General features: G+C 36.2%; 8 non-coding genes and 3 pseudogenes across 8 annotated transcripts; all 11 read right to left on the bottom strand.

The window, feature by feature from the left end:
* Window positions 1–42: 42 nt before the first annotated feature.
* On the bottom strand, window positions 43–118 carry LOC111760707 (small nucleolar RNA SNORD113/SNORD114 family). Its single transcript, XR_002794320.1, has one exon. It is a non-coding gene; the product is annotated as a small nucleolar RNA SNORD113/SNORD114 family (small nucleolar RNA).
* Window positions 119–4,234: 4,116 nt separating this feature from the next.
* Window positions 4,235–4,304, bottom strand: LOC111760712 (small nucleolar RNA SNORD113/SNORD114 family; annotated as a pseudogene).
* Window positions 4,305–8,254: 3,950 nt separating this feature from the next.
* LOC111760724 (small nucleolar RNA SNORD113/SNORD114 family) lies at window positions 8,255–8,329 on the bottom strand. The gene has a single exon (XR_002794333.1). It is a non-coding gene; the product is annotated as a small nucleolar RNA SNORD113/SNORD114 family (small nucleolar RNA).
* Window positions 8,330–9,278: 949 nt separating this feature from the next.
* On the bottom strand, window positions 9,279–9,356 carry LOC111760713 (small nucleolar RNA SNORD113/SNORD114 family). Its single transcript, XR_002794324.1, has one exon. It is a non-coding gene; the product is annotated as a small nucleolar RNA SNORD113/SNORD114 family (small nucleolar RNA).
* Window positions 9,357–10,189: 833 nt separating this feature from the next.
* On the bottom strand, window positions 10,190–10,264 carry LOC111760718 (small nucleolar RNA SNORD113/SNORD114 family). The gene has a single exon (XR_002794328.1). It is a non-coding gene; the product is annotated as a small nucleolar RNA SNORD113/SNORD114 family (small nucleolar RNA).
* Window positions 10,265–12,527: 2,263 nt separating this feature from the next.
* On the bottom strand, window positions 12,528–12,598 carry LOC111760710 (small nucleolar RNA SNORD113/SNORD114 family; annotated as a pseudogene).
* Window positions 12,599–13,485: 887 nt separating this feature from the next.
* Window positions 13,486–13,561, bottom strand: LOC111760702 (small nucleolar RNA SNORD113/SNORD114 family). Its single transcript, XR_002794317.1, has one exon. It is a non-coding gene; the product is annotated as a small nucleolar RNA SNORD113/SNORD114 family (small nucleolar RNA).
* A 907-nt stretch (window positions 13,562–14,468) lies between these two features.
* Window positions 14,469–14,540, bottom strand: LOC111760697 (small nucleolar RNA SNORD113/SNORD114 family). Its single transcript, XR_002794310.1, has one exon. It is a non-coding gene; the product is annotated as a small nucleolar RNA SNORD113/SNORD114 family (small nucleolar RNA).
* A 2,200-nt stretch (window positions 14,541–16,740) lies between these two features.
* Window positions 16,741–16,809, bottom strand: LOC111760719 (small nucleolar RNA SNORD113/SNORD114 family; annotated as a pseudogene).
* Window positions 16,810–17,901: 1,092 nt separating this feature from the next.
* LOC111760725 (small nucleolar RNA SNORD113/SNORD114 family) lies at window positions 17,902–17,976 on the bottom strand. Its single transcript, XR_002794334.1, has one exon. It is a non-coding gene; the product is annotated as a small nucleolar RNA SNORD113/SNORD114 family (small nucleolar RNA).
* Window positions 17,977–18,859: 883 nt separating this feature from the next.
* LOC111760700 (small nucleolar RNA SNORD113/SNORD114 family) lies at window positions 18,860–18,931 on the bottom strand. Its single transcript, XR_002794315.1, has one exon. It is a non-coding gene; the product is annotated as a small nucleolar RNA SNORD113/SNORD114 family (small nucleolar RNA).
* Window positions 18,932–19,039: the final 108 nt, after the last annotated feature.

A 19,039-nucleotide genomic window follows, 5' to 3' on the forward strand; every position in this document is an offset into this window, starting at 1 on the left:
GATCATCACCAACAGAGACAAGAGACTACACTTGATTTCATGGTGGGTCTGAGACTTCTAGACATGTTGTTATTCATCACCCATGACTCAAAAGCCACCAGCGGTCATCACTGGTCCAGGATCGGTCCTCCTTTTCTTCATTCTTATCTACAAATATATCAATAAATTCATCAATCCAGTAATAATAATAAAATAAACTAGAGATACACAAAAACCCAGGAACAAGATCCTTGAATATTCCTTACATGTCTACAGAATAATTTCCCAACTAAAAATCTCTCCAAGCATTCCCTATGTTTTACAATGGATTAATTACCATAATGCTTTATGTCAATCTGATTTTTTCATTGGGCCACAGTTGGACCACCTTTGATTTTATTTCATGCTTTTTAATAATAGAGAGAATACCCTTAAAAAACAACTCACACAATTACAAGAACCCTAGTGCTCCCATATGCCACTATTCTCCTTAACACATAGGCAAGAGCAGAGGTGGTACCAGGGTAGATGGCCACACTGGGCCAGGTCAACTATCTGAGGAGGACAAAGCAGAGAGGACGATAAAAAAGACAGGGACAATTATCTCTATCGATTCTGGCTGTCTGAAGTTCATTTATTCAATATTTAACTATTTATTAATATTCATAATGATTACATATTTTTCTTAATGAAATGATCTACCTCAAACTTGAGATAGACCCACCAACCAAGTTAACCATTACTTACCAGTATTTATATCACCCTTGGCCAAAGATGTAACATGCTGGCACATTTTTTTCATTAAGAAATTATTGATTACATATTCAAGGATCTCTTTACAAGGAATACAGTTTTAAAAGGTTCATTAAATATGTTAAAGAGGAAATATTTTATATTTAAGAGCAAACTTCAGTTATCTGTAGCTTATTACTTATAAGTTGTACTTATGCATTTTATTTCTTAATGGGCACCAGTGTTTTCAATCTAGATTAATAGCATTTCTTGCTACACCACGTATGTTCTTAGTTGGGCAATGCTTCAACCTCTTTTCTTTATTATTTGTATATTTTTACTGGTTCATTAATCACTATCCATGAACCCAAAGTAAAAGAATAAGAAACTAGTTTATTCCTGAAGTCTGTCTATAGGATCATATCCAATGGGTGGAACAGACTAGATTTCTCTTTGTGTTTGATCTCAGAAATCCAGAGAGGGATTTACCCACCCAGTAGTCATTCTCATCTATGTAATTTCATCAACTAATTCATCAATTCACTAATAATAAGAAACTAAATACAATAGAGACACAAGTAAAAGGAAAAGATCTTTGGCTGTCTCTAACATCTATTGATGGGATCATTTCCCCCCAAGACACTAGATCTCTTTCATTGAACTCAGTGTGTAATATATGGATGAATCAACATAATGCTTCATATCAATCCCATATTTTCCACTGGGCCACAACTGGTCTTCTTCGATTATATTTCACACTTATCAGTAATACAGTGAATATCCTCAGACAACACAAGGCAGGACTGCGGCTACTACTCACATTGGGTTCTCTGCTCCTGACACTTAGAGGAAACAATACAGCTCACGAATGAGGAGGAGTGCTTAAATCAGCCGTGAGATCACCTGAGTACAAAGCACAGTGGATGATTAAACGTTTAGAACATTATTTCCAGTGATCCTTGCATTCCGCATTTCATTTACTCAGTGCTTAGGAATTTATTAGTTACCAAAACATTTATGTATTTTTCTCTTAAAAAGTGAACAATCTCAAACCAGAAACAGACCCAGATCAATTAAATTGACTCTAACATCTAGGGATCTAAATCATCCTTAGCCAAAGAAGTTATACCCTAGAGCTATTGATTTCTTCATGGGCATCAGTACTCACAATTTAATTAACAGCACGTCCTGCCTCACTGCATATATTGTTAGTTGGGCAATTCTTCACCTCTACTTCCTTATTTATTTATGTATTTGTTCAGTGGTTCTGCTATTGATTCAATGATAAGAATAGAATCATTATCTATGAGCCCAAAGTAAAACAACAAGACTCTTTTAAATTCCTAAAAACCATATAGGATCATTTTCAACAGAGAATAGGTTAGATTTCTCTTTGTGTGTGACCGCAGACTTCCAGACACATGTAGTCATCATCTATGGTTTGTACGTCACCAGCTATGACCCTATGTTTCTTTCATATATAATCCTGTCTTATTAACTCGTCAACTCACTGACAATAATACAATAAGTTATGAGGGAACATAAAACTCCAAGAATAAGATCCTTATCAATATCTAGCATCTGTTTAAAGAATCATTCCTTAAAACACTTGATCTCCTTTCTTTGACCTCAGTGTTTCATATGTGGAGTAAGCAACACAATATTTCATATCAGTTCCATATTTTCCATTGTGATATAGAGTGTCCTTCATTGATTAAAATTCATCTCATTGACAATATAATGATCACCCTTAAACTAAATCCCCAAACCGAGGCAAGATTTAACGACTACTCACATTGGTCTCCACCATGCTCCTAACAGAGAAGCAACCCTAGAGCTTGTGCCCATGGCAGATGGCTTCTACCATCTGGGTGAGTCCATTCTGGGGAGTACAAAGCAGAAAACATGACACAAATTTGAGACACACCTCTATTTGTTTCTGTAGTCTACCTTCCATTTAATTACTTGTTTGGTTATTTGTTAATTTATAGTCAGAAAATGTCATCTTCTCTGAACCACAGCAAGGACCCTGACTATTAATTACACTGTTGCTATCATCTTTGGGCAAAGAGGTAACACCCTTGAACCACTTATTACACAACACAATGGAATTCAGTGTTTGTAAGATGTATTAATGGTAGTTCTTTCCTCACCACCTGTTTTCATCATTGAATGGTGCTTCGCCTATTCCTCGTATATTTGTTTCATTATTTAATTGATCCAGATATAATAACATAAATAGAATGAAAATCCATGAACACAAAGATCAAGAAGAAGGTCATCCTATGTTCCTATTTCTATCTATAAGATCATTTCCATCACAGGGAAGAGGCCAGATCTCTTTGCATGGGGCGTCAACGTTCTAGACACCTACATTCATTGCCCATGACAAAAATGCCCCTAGGCATCGCCACAGGGCCAGACTGACCCTCTTTTTCTTCATTAATTTCTATTTTTGTTTACTGACTCTTTAATTCAATAGAACATTTTTTAAAAACTCATAATTCTCAAAACTCAAGAACAAGGGATTAATATACCTAAAATCTGCCTACAGAGTCATTGTCCCATCACTAGCTCTCTACTCTTAAGCATCCTGTGCTTCTTACAAGTGTCATGCAACATGTTGTTTCCTATCAATCCCATTTCACCATTGGGTCACTGTCGGCCTTCTTTAAGTATATTCCATATATTCCATAATACAGCAGATATCCTTTTATTAAAAATCACTCAAACCAAGACAAAGACTTTGACTTTACTCACAATGGTCTCCATCCTCCAAACAGAGGCAACCAGAGAGCTTGTAACCACAGTGGAGTATAAATCAGCTCGAGGTATCCACTCTAAGGAATACAAAGCAGAACAGAGGATAAAAAGATTGAGACCTTCTTTCCTTGGATCCTTGCTGTCCTCATTCAATTTCCTTGGCAGTTAGGTATTTATAAATTTTCCTAATATTCATATATCACCACAGAGCAATGAAGTTGGCATTACATATCCATGTCTATGTGTTCCTTAGCCAAAGGGGTAACACATTAGATTCACTGATTTTTTTTAATGGGCACCAAAAATTTATGTTACTAGAGTAACTTATATACCAAAAATGTTCACTGTTAGGAAATTCTTCAATTTTTCTTCCTTACTAATATAATTGATCATATATTGTCGTGGATTATTTTATAGTATTAGAACCCAAAGTCCATAGACCCAAAGTAAAAGAAGAATTTTCAACAGAATATGGTGTTCCATGAAAAACCATCAGCTAGTTCAACTGACAAATGAGAAATTCTTTCGTTTGTTTTGTTTTGTTTTCTCCTGGGGACATCCTATACGCAGCACAAGTGCTTTTTCCATGTTTGGTTACAAAAGCACTAAAAATCAGGCTTAATAAAATTAATAATTACTGCTACTTTTTTGAGGACATCGTTAAGTTAAAAAACAAGCAAAGTATAAGCTCCTCGTAGATGCCTGAAGTCTGTCTGTGGCATCGTATTCAACCACAGGCACAGGCTAGAGCACCTTCTTTGTGGGCCTCCGTGTTCCAGACACAGTCGCCATCCCTGACTCAGACGCCACCGGTGGTCATCATCCACCCATGACTGGCCCTCTTCCTTCCTTCCTAGCTACATGATTGCATTAATTCACCAGTGCACTAAAAATAATAACATACAAATACTTGAGAGGCAAAAACATAGCATAGCTACCTGGATATCTCTAACATCTGTCTATCGACCCACTTCCCAATGACACTAGAGTCCTTTCTTTAATAGAGTCAGTGCTGCACATTTGGATTAGTCAGCATAATACTTCACATCAACTCTGTAGTAACCACTCGGTCACACTGGCTCCCTTGGATTATACCTTAGACTTAGTGATACAGCAAAGGCCCTCAAACAAACCACCCCAAACTAAGACGAGAACTTGACTGTTACTCACATTGGGCAACCTTAGAGCGTGTGAGCATGACAGAATGCCTGTATCAGCTCAAGGGAGTCCATTCTATAGAGTACAAAGCAGAGGAAATAATGAACATCTTAAGACATTGTCTCCCTAGTTCGTTACATTCACCATGCACTAAGCAGTCACATGGGTATTAATGAACTGAGTAATATTTATTTCATTCCCTGTAGGAAGAAAAACAACCTCAAACTTGCCCCCTGAACAGAACAAGATCACTGATAATTACTTATATTGTATCCATCATTCTTAGCCAAGATGTAATACCCAAGTCCTTTGAAATGCAATGTTTTATATCTATCCATCCCTTCATCTAAAAAGCTATTTCTTGTATCCATGCATACTTGCATAACTTTACAATGTTTAATCTCTTCATCTTTATTTATTTATAATTCATTTGATTTTCACAAAAATGCATGACTACAAAAAAACAAGAAGAAATCCCTGTGTTTTCCTAATAACCATCTCCAGGATCACTTCCAACAGAGGGAAGGGCTAGGGTTCTCCCTGTGTCGGGCCTCAGAGCTGCCAACATCATCGCCCATGGTTCACATGCCACCAGGCATCATTGCTGGTCCAGAATTGACCCTCATTTCATCATTCATTTCTCCAAGTGTTTATTAATTAAATTATCAGTTCCCTGATAATATTATTTTTAAATCTATGATTTCAAAATCCCAAGGACAGGAGCCTTGATACACCTAACACCTGCCTATAGAGTAGTAATGCCCTCATTAGTTACCCTCAATGCTTCATATTGATCACTAGAGTGCTTCACATCAGTCCCGTTTTGTCATTGTGACACAGTTGTCTCTTTCTGATTATATTTTGCACTTTTAATTACACAGTAAATAGCCTTAGACTAGCCACTCCAATCAATAAAAGACCTCCTTTAGCTACTACTCACTCGCACTGGTCTCTATCCTTGTACACGTGGAGGCGGCCACAGAGCTCCTGACGATGGCTGAATGTTTAAAAACGGGGGTGAGCCTATTCTGGGTACAAGTCAGAACAGAAGATACAATAGCGAAACATTACCTCACTTAAGTCTTGCTTTCTAAAATTTAAATAGTCATTTAATCATCGAAGATTTGGGGAATCACTTACTTCATTTTCATTAAGAAAACGAGCCTGGGAATTAATTGCCACTGACCTCGTACAGGAAGAGGGACTATTGATTATCTTCTGTATCATCTTTAGCCGAAAATCCTAAACTATTTACTTCTTAATTGATTCCAGTCCACATTAATCACTATCAGTATTTCACACGTGGATTAGTCAACAAAATGCTTCATGTCAAGCTGATATTATTATCTGGCCGCAGTCGGTCTTTTTGGACTATAACTCATGTTTTTTAACAATAGGGGGATTACCCTCATAAAACTGACCCAAAGCAGACTGTTACTCATGTTCTCTCCACGCTCCTAATGCATGGAGGTGGAAAACAGCCAGATGCGTAAATCAGCGTGGGTGCTTCCTTTCTCAGGAAAGATTGTAATATTTCCTCCATCAATTCTTACTTGCTGCATTTCATTTACTCAGTGCATATTTATTTTCATCTTTAGAAAAGAACGACTTTCAACATAGTACAGGTTCACCAACAAAACCATTACCTGTCAGTGCCTAAATCATCCTTAGCTACAGAGGTAATGCACTTGGCCCTTTTATTTCTTATTTGGCATCAGTGTTTTCAATTTAGATTAACAGCATTTCATGCCACACCACATATGTCGTTAGTTGGGCAAGTCTTCACCCTCCTGTCCTTATTGATTTAAATATTTCTTTACTCAGCTGACAGTAATTATTAATAAATTGGTAAAAATTTCATCAATATCCATGAACCCACAAACAAGTACCCAAAAAACTGTATAACCCAGAACTGTCTATAGGATCATACCCAATGAGTGGATTAGAATAGATTTCTATGGATTAATTCATCACTTCACACAAAAAATAATAATAAAATAAATGTTTAAGGGACACAGAAACTAAAGAAAAGACCTACAAATTTCACTAACTGGTATTTGTAGAAGAAACACCGCAGTATACTGGATCCCTTTACTAACTGACCTCAATGTTTAAGATATGGATTAACCAACAAAACATTTCATACCAATCCCATATTTTCAGTTGCGCACATCGGCCTATTTTAACTATATTTCACACTTATTAAGAATACAGTGAATAAAGCCCACACCAATCAAGAACTGTAACTATTACTCACATTGGTCTCTATGCCCCTAGTAGCGGGAGACGGCCACAGAGCTCCCGGACATGGCAGAACCGGAGAAGCCGAGCCGCGGAGCCTGAAGCAGGGCACACGATACAACAATGGAGGCATTCTCTCCATTGAGCACCGCTTCTGGCATTGCATTTACACAGTGCTTTGGTATTTTCTAATTGTCATAATACTTGATATTTCTTTTAACAAAATAACCTCCATTGACGCTTAACTTATAAATATCTAAACAATCCTTAGCTTCAGGGGAAACACTTTTGTGCTTTTTATTTCTTCATGGGTTGCATGGTTACCATTTTAATTAATAGCTCTTTTGCCTCAAACCAGAGATTCTTATTTGGGCAAAGCTTCACCATCATCTTTCTCATTTATTTTATTTATTTACATATTTGGTAATTCTGAGGTTGATTCAATTATATTAATAGAATCAATACTCCCAAATCCAAAGTAAAAGGACAAGACCGTTCTATGTTCCTTAAGTCTGAATTGGATCATTTTTGGCAGAGAGAATGGACTAGATTTCTCTTTGCGTCAGACCTCAAGAGTTCGAGACAGGCAACATAACTTTTATTTATCATCCTAAGTATTTCATGTAAGGATTAAGTGGTATGAAGCTTCATATCAATACCATTTTTTAATTGCTTATTACACTTCACACTTTTAAATACACAATAAATATCATTGGACAATCCATCTAACCAAGATAGGAGCTTTAAATGTCACTCACGTTGGTCTTATACGTGTACACACAGAGGTGATCACAGAGCATATGGCAACGGCTGAATGCTTACATCCGTTGGGTAAGCCCATTCTGGGGTGCACAAAGTAGAAAAGAAAATTAAAACATTACGACATTTCTCCAATAATCCTTGTTCTATGCATTTGATTTAGTCAAGCATTTAAGTATTAATTATTTGGGGTAAAACAGTCATTTTTGCTGAGGGAAATGAAAAACATTGAAATTGCCACTGATCCAGACAAAGAACATCTGACTATTAATTACACTGTCTATATAATCTTTAGCCAAAGAAGTAATACCATCAACTGTCCATATTTACATTGACGACATTTGCCTTTCTACATATTTCAATCTCATTTTCCATTTATTTACTTATTTGTTGTTGCAGCATCATCTCGCCATGCAGACCTGGCACGGCTCAACCAGGAAGCCCCAGGAATCAGACCTGGGTCCTCCCACCATTTAAATACTTCTTATAGTCTTTCATTGTTCCATTAGTATTAATAGAATCAAAACCCATAAAAACAAGACCAAGAAGTTTTCTGTATATTCCTGAAATCTGTATACAGAGTCAATTCCAACTGAGGGACGACATTAGACTTCTTCTTGGGTTGGACCTCAGAGTTCCTGACACTGAGCGTTCATCATCCATGACTCATATGCCACCAGTCATCGTCATTGGTCCAGGGTTGGCCCCCCTTTTTCTTCTCACACTTCTACATTTACTGACTGATTGATTCATTAATTATCTAATAATGCCAATAAACCTATATTTACAAAACTAAGGACCAAAGCCTTAACATGCCTGTCTATAGAATAAATTGTCAAAATAGATCTTTTTCATTAAAGATTAGTCTACTACATATGGACTAACCAATATAATGCTTTATATGAATCTCATTTTATTACTGGATTTTCTCTAAATGAATCTATCATTCTCTAAAATTTCACTTTATTATTTGGCCATGGTTGGCCTTCTTTGATTACATGTCACACTTTTTCATAATAGAATGAATATTCAAATGAAGGCACGGCAAGAAGTTCGTTACTCACTTTGTTCTCCATGCTCCTGACACTAGAAGTGTCACTAAAAGGTGACACTTTGGCAGAATTCCAAAGGTGGGTTGGGTGTGGTCCTTTCTGAAAGTACAAAGCAGAGCAGGTATACAAAGCTTGTGACGTTATCACCATTAATTCTTGCTTACTACATTCCATCTACTCAAGTTTTAGCTATTATTTTCATCACTATAGATATTTTTGTTCAACAAAATAAACCATATCAAACTTGACAGAGACCTAGCAACAAAACTGACTATTGCCTACCAGTGTCTACATAAATCCTTAGCCAAAGAGTCAACACACTTGATTCTTGCATTTCTGAATAGTCATCAGTGTTCTCAATATACATCAACAGCATTTCTTGCCACATCTTATATACTTAGTTACACATTGTTTAACTCTCTCTCCTTGGTATTTATCTATATGTATTGTTAGTGGTTCTGTCATTGATTTAATTATTATAATCGACTCTAAATCCATGAACCCAAAGTAAAAGAACAAGACCTTGTATTTTCCTGAAATCTGACTATAGGGTCAAAGCCAACAAGAGCAAATGGACTAGACAGATTTTCGTGTGGTGCCCTCAGATTTCCAGGCACGTATATATATATTCATCATCTGACTCATATGCCACCAGTCGTCACTATTGGTCTACCACATACCCTCCTTTACTTCCTTCATTCCTACAACTGTTTACAGATTAGTTCATAAATTAAAAACTAATAATAAAAAACCTATAATTTTCAAAAACCCAAGGACAAGAGCTTGATATTCCTATTCAGTGTTTCATATGTGGACTAGTCAATATACTGCTCCTACCAATCCTATGTTATCACTGGACTATAGTTGTTCTTTTTCATTATAGTTAATACTTTTAACTACAGAATTAATATCCTTCCAAAACCCACACAAACCAAGGCAAGAACTCTAAACATTACTCACTTGGGTGCCTGTGCGCCCAACACATCCAGGCAGCCACAGTGCTCGAGATCATGGCAGAAGGCTAAAGCCAAATGGGCAAGTCCAATCTGAGGCACACAAAGCAGAACAGATGACAAAACGATTGAGGCATTGTGTTGATTGATTGTGGCTTTATAGTTACGCATTTATTATTTTTCATAACATTTATATATCTTTCTTTTAAAAAGAGAACAATTTCAAATTAGAGAATGGCCCCAGACCATAAAATTAGCTCTTACAGATCAGTGTTGACATGCTTAGCCACAGAGGTAACCCCGTGGTATCCTACAGTTCTTAATGGCCAACAGTGTTTAAAATATATATAATTATCATTTCTTGCCTTATCACATATGTTCTGAGTTGGGAAATGCTTCACCTTCTTATTCCTTATTCACTTAAATAATTATTAAATGAGGCTAGTATGATTCAATTATAATGATAGGCTCAAGATCCATAAATACCAGACAAAAATGATATCCCTCCAAGAGATCAATCTCCTGACAGAGAGAATAGACTTGATTCCTCTGTGTGACCTCAGACTTCCAGACACGTATCACTCATCGTCCGTGACTCATACGCCACCAGTTGTCATCATTGGTCCAGATCGACCCTCCTCTGCTTCATTAATTTAAGTTATTGATTAATTCATCAATGCATTAATAATAAGTTTAAAAATGGAAAAAAATTCCCAAAAACCCAAGAAAAGAAGCTTCATCAACCTAGCTCCTAGCTATAGAACAACTTGTCACATCAACAGTGTTTTATTGTTAATCGTCCTCTTGCATACACGAACTAATCAATGTAATATATCAGTCCATCTGATCATTGGGACACTGTTGGTGATCTTTGAATATACTTCACAAATTTAATTATACGATCAATGCCCTTAAATAAATCACCCAAACCAAGACAAGGATCTTAACCATTACTCACATAGGCTTCCATGCTAACACATCGAGGCAACGTGAAAGAAGGCTTATCTCGGCGGGGAGTCTTCCTTCTGAGGAGTGCAAAGCAGAGCAGATGATGAAAACACGGAGAGATTGGTGAACTGATCCTTTCTTTCTGCATTCCATCACTTACTATTTGTGAATTTGTTATTTCTCATAATTATATGTTCTCTTTCCCAAAATGAACAACCACAAACTTGACACAGCCCCAGATTTTAAAGTTGATTATTAATTATCAATGTTTGATCCCCCGTACCTCCATTCAAAAAAAAAAAAAAAAGGCAACACCTCTGAATATTTATTTTTTAATGGATTTTGTATTTTCCCTCTCTCTAATTTGTGTCATATATATGTAATTTTTGCATCTCTGCCTATTTTCATAATTTTACTATGTTTTATCCTCTTCATCTTTATTCAAATTTGTCTCTGACATTGACCCACTTATTAGAACAAAATCTATTTACACAAAGACCAAGAGGAAGATCCTTGTATTTCCTAGGGGGCCATTTCAAACAGAGGGACGAGAGCACATTTCTTTGAGGCTGGAACTCAGGGTTGCAGGCACGTGTTATTCCTCGCCTGTGACTTATTCAGCAAGCTTGTCCACCGTTATTGGTGTCAGACTGACCCTCCATTTCTTTCTTCATTCCCATAATTGCTCAATGGTTAATACACTAATAATTTTTTGAACTATGATTCAAAAAATTCCAAGAACAAGTGTCTTAATACCTTAACACCTGCCTGTGTAGTTCATCAAGAGACCTCTTGCATCATTAATCTACCACAATATTTACTATATGGATTGGTCAACACACGACTTCATATCGATTATATTTCACAATGTGCCACGGCTGTTCCCTTTAAATTATACTGTACACTATTAAATACATAGCGAGATCCCCTGGGTTATTCACCCAAACCAAGACAGGAATTTTATTACCTTCAGAGGTCTCTATCCTCCTAACTCATGGAACCAATCACAGAGCTCGTCGCAATGGGTTATTGCTAAATCAGCTCACATGAGTCCATCCTGAGGAGTAAAAGCAAAGCAGAACAAGAAAACATTGACATATCTTCATTGATCCATGGTCTCCGCGTTTTATCTAGTCAAACATTTAGGCATTAATGATTGGGGTAATAATCATTTCATTTTCTCAAGAAAATAACACTGAACTTTTCACTGACCCAGCACTACAATATTGACTATTAATTGTCCTGTCTCTCTCAGCTTTGGCCAAAGAGGTAAAACCACTTACTTCTGAAAGGAATTTAGTGTTACATAAGATGCGGAGGGTACAGTGATGTCCATTTTTAAAAATATATGGTGAGGGTGTGGAGTGGTATGGGAAATCTACACCTCTGTGTGATTGTTTTGCAAGTTCACAATATCTGTAACAAAAATAATTTTTAAAAAAATAGTATGGGTTGGAGGGGAAATACACCAAATGTAAAATAAGGAATATAGTTGGTAGTAACAGTTTGACAACGTTCTTGCATAGTTTGTAAAAAATGTTTCACACCAATGCAAAGAGTTTGTGAAGGGGTGATGTATGACACCTCTGTGTGATGTTATGAATGTTTATTTTGTAAGTTCGTGATCTTTACTGTACACTTATTGTTTATGTGTGTTCATGTGTGAATGAAATACTGCAATAAAAAAATTTTTTTAGATTAAAAGAGGCTTCTTTCCAAAAGTAAATAAATATATACATATGTGAGGCAAGAAATACCAAATGGACATTGCTAGGCTCATCACCTTTACATATTTAAATATTTGTTTGATTCTTTTATTGGTCTGTTTAAAATAATACTCAAAATCCATAAACAAGCACCAAAAAGAAGATCCTTGTATTTTCTTGACATCTATCCACAGGAGTCCCTTCAACAGACTGAAGAGAATCAATTTCTCTTTGTGTGTGACCTCAGACTTCCAGACACGTATTTATCACAGTGAATCATACGCCATCCGTCATCATCATTGATCAGGGTTAGCCTCCATTCCTTCATTCCTTCCTACGTTTCTTAATTTCTATGTAAATAATTGATTTATCAATTTACTAACTCTAATACTAAAAATATATATATTCTCAAACCCCAAAGGACAGGAGTGATGTATACCTATAATCTATCTATACAGTGATTTGTCACAATGATAGATCTGCGTCATTCAGCATCCTCAGAGTTTTGTATACGGACTAGTCAACATCATGCTACATATCAATCCCATTTAATCACTGGGCCATGGTTTGCCATTTTTAATCATCTTTCATACTTTTAATTATACAGTGGATAGCCTTAAAATATTTCCAAAAACAAGGCAAGAACTTTAACTACTACTCACATGGGTGTCTATGCTCCCACAGCCCACACGCTCGTGAACTTGGAAAAATGCTTAGATCAAAAGTGTGGGTCCAATCTGAGGGGTAAAAAGCAGAGGAGATGACAAAGGTTGAGACATTGTGTGCAGGGATCCTCGCTTGGCGTATTTCATTAACTCAGTTTTTAGGTATTTATTGCTTTCTCTTAAAAAATGAACAATCTCAAACTTGAGACAGATCCAGACCAATAAAATTTTTATGTCTCAGTGTCCTTCATCACAAAGATAACACCATGGACACCTTTTCTTTCCTAACTGTCACCAGAGTTTATAATTAATATTAACAGAACTTATTCCACCATATATGTTCTTTGTTGAGCAATGTTTTTGCCTCTTCTAAAATTTATTTATGTATTTGCTTATTGCATTTGATATTAACTGAATTGTAATAATGGAATCAAATTCCATAAGCGGAAGGTGAAGATGAATCTTGTATATCGAAACATCTGTCTACAGGATTAACTTCAACAGAGAACAGATTGGGTTGCTCTTGTTACTGGACCTCAGACTTCCAGACACATGTACTATTCATCATCTCTGATCATGCGCCACCAGTTCTCATCATCGGTCCTGAATTGATGCCCTTTTTAATTTCATTAATTTTGTTTTGTTTATTGATTGGTTCATCATTCCACTGATAGTAATTTCCAAAACCTTAAAATGCTCAAAAGTTCAAGAGCATGTGGTTAATGCACCTAAAACCCCTCTAAGGACAATTTGCCACATCAAGACCTATCATTAATTTCCCTGTGTTTCCGTATGGATAAGCCAATGTAATGTGTCTTATCATTCCCTTTTTATTCTTGGGCCACTGTTGGCCATCCTTGAATAGATTGCACAATTTTAATTATACCGTCAGTTGCCTTAAACAAATCCCTGAGCAAGGTCAACGACTTTCATCGTTACTCACACTGGTCTCCATGCTCCTAGTACATGAAGGCTATGTAGCGCCATGGCAGAATGTTTATTTCAGCTCAGTGTTTCCTTCCTGAGGAGTACAAAGCAGAGCAGATGATAAAAAGTGTGAGATATCTGTGAAGTGATGCTTGCTCTCTGCATTTCATTTACTCAGAACTAGGTATTTATTAATTTTCACCATATTTCTACAATTTCTAGAAATATATAAGAAAATGAACAAGGCTGACCCAGAGCAATAAAATTAACTATTACTGTCAGGGTATCTGTGTTCCATAGACGAAGAGGTAACTACATCCTAGATCCATCAATGTCTTTATGAGCATCAGATTTACAAATTATATGTATAGTGTTTTTTGCCTCACCACAAGCAATCATGGTTGAGCAATTCTTTACCCTCTTATTTATGTATTCAAATATGTGTTTAATTATTGCTTCATTGGTTCAATTATACTAATACAATCAAAGTCCATGAACCCAAAGTAAAAGAAGGGTTCTAGTATATTCCTGAATCTGTCTAGAGGATCATTTCTAAGACAAGGGTTGGACTAGATTACTCTTGCGTGGGACCTCAGTGTTCCAGACACGTATTCATCATCCAAGACTCATACGCCACCAGTGGTCATCATGGATCCCAGATGGCCAGCTCTTCATTCATTCATATCTACCTAATTTCTTTGATTAATTAATCAATAGACAAATAATAATTTTTTAAAACTATGATTCAAAAAAAAAAAAAAAGAGTAGGCGTCATACACCTAAAATCTATATATAGAATAACTGATCACACCAATAAGTCTCTTTATTTATTATTTATAAATCTCTTTTAGTAATCATCTACACTGTCTCATATGAATTAGCTAATAATGCTTTACATCAATTACATTTAACATTGGGCAATGGTTGTCTTGTTTAAATTATATTTTAAACTTTTTAAAACACAATGAATATGCTTAGAATATTCACTCAAATCAAGTAATTTAACTATTGCTCACCTTGGTCTTATCTTTCTAAGTCATGGAGGCAACGGTGATGCACATCCCAATGGCTGAATTCTTTAAAAACCTTGGGTAAGTTCACTCTGAGACGCTCAAAGCAAAGCAGAAGAGAAAATCATTTAGACATTCTCTCCATTGATGCCTGGTTCCAACAGTTAGTTTAGCCAGGTATTTAGATACTGACGATTTTGGAGGTAATACTTATTTCATTTTCTCAAGAAAATTGGTTCAAATTAGCAATGGCACAGAAATATATGGACTATTAATTAGACCATCTATATCATTTTAGCCAAAGAGTAACACCATAACCAATTCTTTCTTAAGGGAATTCACTGAGGTATACATATTTACATATATTGCTCTAAGATCTTAACACAAAGGAAAAGAGGGGTGCAGTACCATGGCAGAATGACAAGATCAGCTCAGCTGTGTCCTTTCTGAGGAGTACAAAGCATTTCATTTACTCAATAGTTAATTAGCTATTAACTTTCATAATATGATATTTTTTCTCTAAACATAATGACAACCTCGAACTTGGAAAGGCTCAGCAACAAAACTGACTACATTACTTATCAATGTCTACATAATCTGTTGCCAAAGAAATAACACCCTTGATCCTTTTATTTCTTAATGGGAATCAGTGTTTCCAATTGGTAGTTACCGCATCTCTGCCACACCACATTTTAGTTGGGCAAATCTTAATACACTTCTTCCTTTCTTTTTTATATATTTGTTTAGGAGTTCTGTCATTGATTTGATTGTAATAATTGAATCAACATCCTCAAACCAATAAAAAAAGAGAAGCATATATATTCCTGAAATCTGTCTGCAGGATCATATCCAACAACAGGTATAGACTAAATTTCTCTTTGTGTTGGACTCAAAGTTGCAAACATATATTATTCAACATCTATGACTCAAAATGTCAAGGAAACATCACGCGAAGATGTTGACCCCGTTATTATTTTTCTTCACATATTTTATTGATTCATGCAACAAATCACTAGCACTACTAATAAAAATAATTACCCTAGGGACACGAAAAAATAGAAAACAATTCTTTTCAATATCTCTAACTTCTCTGTATAGAATCATTTCCCCCAGCACGCAGTCCCTTTCTTTAATCGACCTCAGTGTTTCATGTATGGGTTAATCTATGTAACACTTCAAACCAATCCCAAATTTCCCACTGGGTCACGGTGGCCTTCTTTGATAGTATTTCACCGTATTAGGAATGCAGTGACTACCTTAAATAAACCCACCCTCAAACGAAACAAGAAATTTTACTTATATTGAGCTCCAAGATGCCATCATAGAGAAAGCTCAGCACCAGGCAAAATGGCTGTGTCACCTTGGTTGGACCATTCTCAAGAGTGCCAAGCAGAGAAGATAAGGTGATACATTATCTCTAGGGGATCTTCAACCCATCTTTCATCACAACTAGGTGAAGGATTGGAATACTATTTATTCCAAATTCACTTATGAAAACAAATATTTAATTCCTGCTAACTGAACAAAAGAACATTGCCTGCTGCTTTCTACTGTCTATACCATCTAGTCAAAGATGGCACAGTCTCAACCATTTATTTTTTTACTAAATTCCAGTCTTTTCTCTCTATATTAATGGTATATGTTACCTCACTGCATAGTTTCATAATTGGAAAATGATTCATCCTCTTCACCTTTATTTATGCATATATTTAGATATTTGGTTTGTGTTTCATAGTTAAAATCGTTTAAGGGCCTGTCATTGACTCATTAGCATAAGAAAGGCATAACTTTAATCTGTGCCGAAAGGACTATTTCCAACACAAGAGGTCACACTAGATTTCTTTCTTTGGGACCTCAGAGTTGCAGACTGTACTATTCATTAAACGCCTCACATGTCAACAGCCATCACTGGTCCAGGACTGACACTCCCGCCTTTATTTTTTCCTACATTTATTGGTTGAATAATTCATTATTTACTACCACTAATAAAAAACACCTCTACTCTCAAAGGATAGTACTATGATACACATAATTTCTCTATAGCAGAGGTACTTAGCCTTTTTTTGTTCCACAGACCCCTCTGCCAGTCAAGCGAAAACCACAGACCCCTTACTAAGTCCACACTACACTGTGGATTATTTAATATATCACACCTGCACCAACACGTCCCCACAAGAATAATGATTTTTTTAATTCTCAGTTCAAGCTCAAGGGCCCCCTGAAATCTTTCTGTGAACCCCTGCTCTACAGAACAATCTGTTACACCAATAGAGGACTTTCATTAAATATCCTCAGTGTTTCATTATGGGTTATTCAATATATTGCTTCATATCAATCTCATTTTATCATTGGATCCTGGCTGTCCTTTATAATTATATTTAATACTGTAAATTACACAGCAGTTCCCCTTTAAAAGTCCACTCAAACTACGGCAAAACCTGTAACTGTTACTCACAAGCATCTCTTCGTTCCAAATACACTGAGGCGACCACACATTCAGGACCACGGTGGAAGCTTAAATCAACGAGGTGTCCGTCCTAAGGAGCACAAACGAAAGCCAATGGTACAAAGCTTGAGATGGTCTCTCCACTGGCCTTGCCTTCCCACATTCTGTTAATTTATTAGGTATTTACACCCTTCCATATATTTATATATTTTTTCTCTTTAAAATGGGCAATTTCAAACTTAAGAGGGGCCCAGATCAATTAAGTCTTACATATCTGGTCTACATGATCCTTAGCCACAGAGGTAAACTCACATTTCTTAGTAAGTTTTGTTTAGCATTTACAATTTGTATTAACAGCATGGTGACACGCATTTCTGTTTCGGCAATGCTCTATCTCTTCTGGCTCATTTCTTTCAGTATTTATATTTAGAGGTTCTTACATTGATTCAACTATAATAAAAAAACTGAAATCCTTAAATGCAAACCAAGAAGACCCTTGCACACTGCTGACACCTGCCTATGGGATCGTTTCAACAGAGAGAACAGACTCGATTCCTCTCTGTGTGACCTCAGACTTCCAGACACGTATCACTCACCGTCCGTGACTCATACGCCACCAGTTGTCATCATTGGTCCAGCTCGACCCCCTTTTTTTTTCTTTCATTAATTTACATTTGCTTATTGATTAAGTCACCAAGAGTAATTTTTAAAAACCTAAACTTCTCAAATCCAAGTCCAAGAGCTTGACAGGCTCAGTATCTTTCTATAGCAGACCTTGTCCTAGCAATACCTCTCTATCATGCACTAAACAATGTAATGCCAGACCTCAATCCCATTCATCACTGGGCCACTGTTAGCCATACTGAACCTATTTTGCAATTTTAATTATATAGTCAATACCCTTAAAATAAACCACCCAAACCAAAATAAGAACTTGAACTATTACTCACACTGATCTCCATCAAGGCAACCACAGAATTCATGATCATGGAAGAACACTTCTCATTGGTATCTTCTTTCTGAGGGGTACAAAGCAGAGATGATAAAAAGATAGAGATATCTATCCATTTACCCTTGCTTTCTGCATTTCACTTATTTTTTTTTAGGTGTTTATCATTTTTCATAATATTTATATATTATAGATTTTCTCCAATAATCTGAATAACCATAAACTGGATTCAACCCAGAGAGGCAAAACTGACATTATATATTAGTATCTCTACGTTCCTTAGGCAAAGTGGTAAGAACCTAGTTTCACTGATTTCCCAATGGTCATAAGTGTCTCCAAAGTGTATTAATCCTATTTCCTGTCTTATCACAAATGTTCAGATTTGGGCAATTCTTCAAAATCTTCTTATTTATATATTAATATATTTGTTTCAGGGTTGTGGCATTGATTCAATTATAATAGTAAAAATCAAATTTCAGGAGCCCAAAGTAAAATTGGAAGATCCTGGTATATTCCTGAATCTGTCTAGAGGATCACTTCTAAGACAAGGATTGGACTAGATCACTCTTGGTGGGACCTCAGTGTTCCAGACACGTATTCATCATCCAAGACTCATACGCCACCAGTGGTCCTCATCGATCCCAGATGGCCAGCTCTTCACTCATTCATGTCTACCTAATTCCACTGACTAATCATAAAGTCACTAATGAGAATTTAAAAATCAAGAGACACAAAACAACGGAACAAGCTA

Source organism: Dasypus novemcinctus, chromosome 3 (assembly GCF_030445035.2).
Source record: "Dasypus novemcinctus isolate mDasNov1 chromosome 3, mDasNov1.1.hap2, whole genome shotgun sequence".
NCBI lineage: Eukaryota > Metazoa > Chordata > Mammalia > Cingulata > Dasypodidae > Dasypus > Dasypus novemcinctus.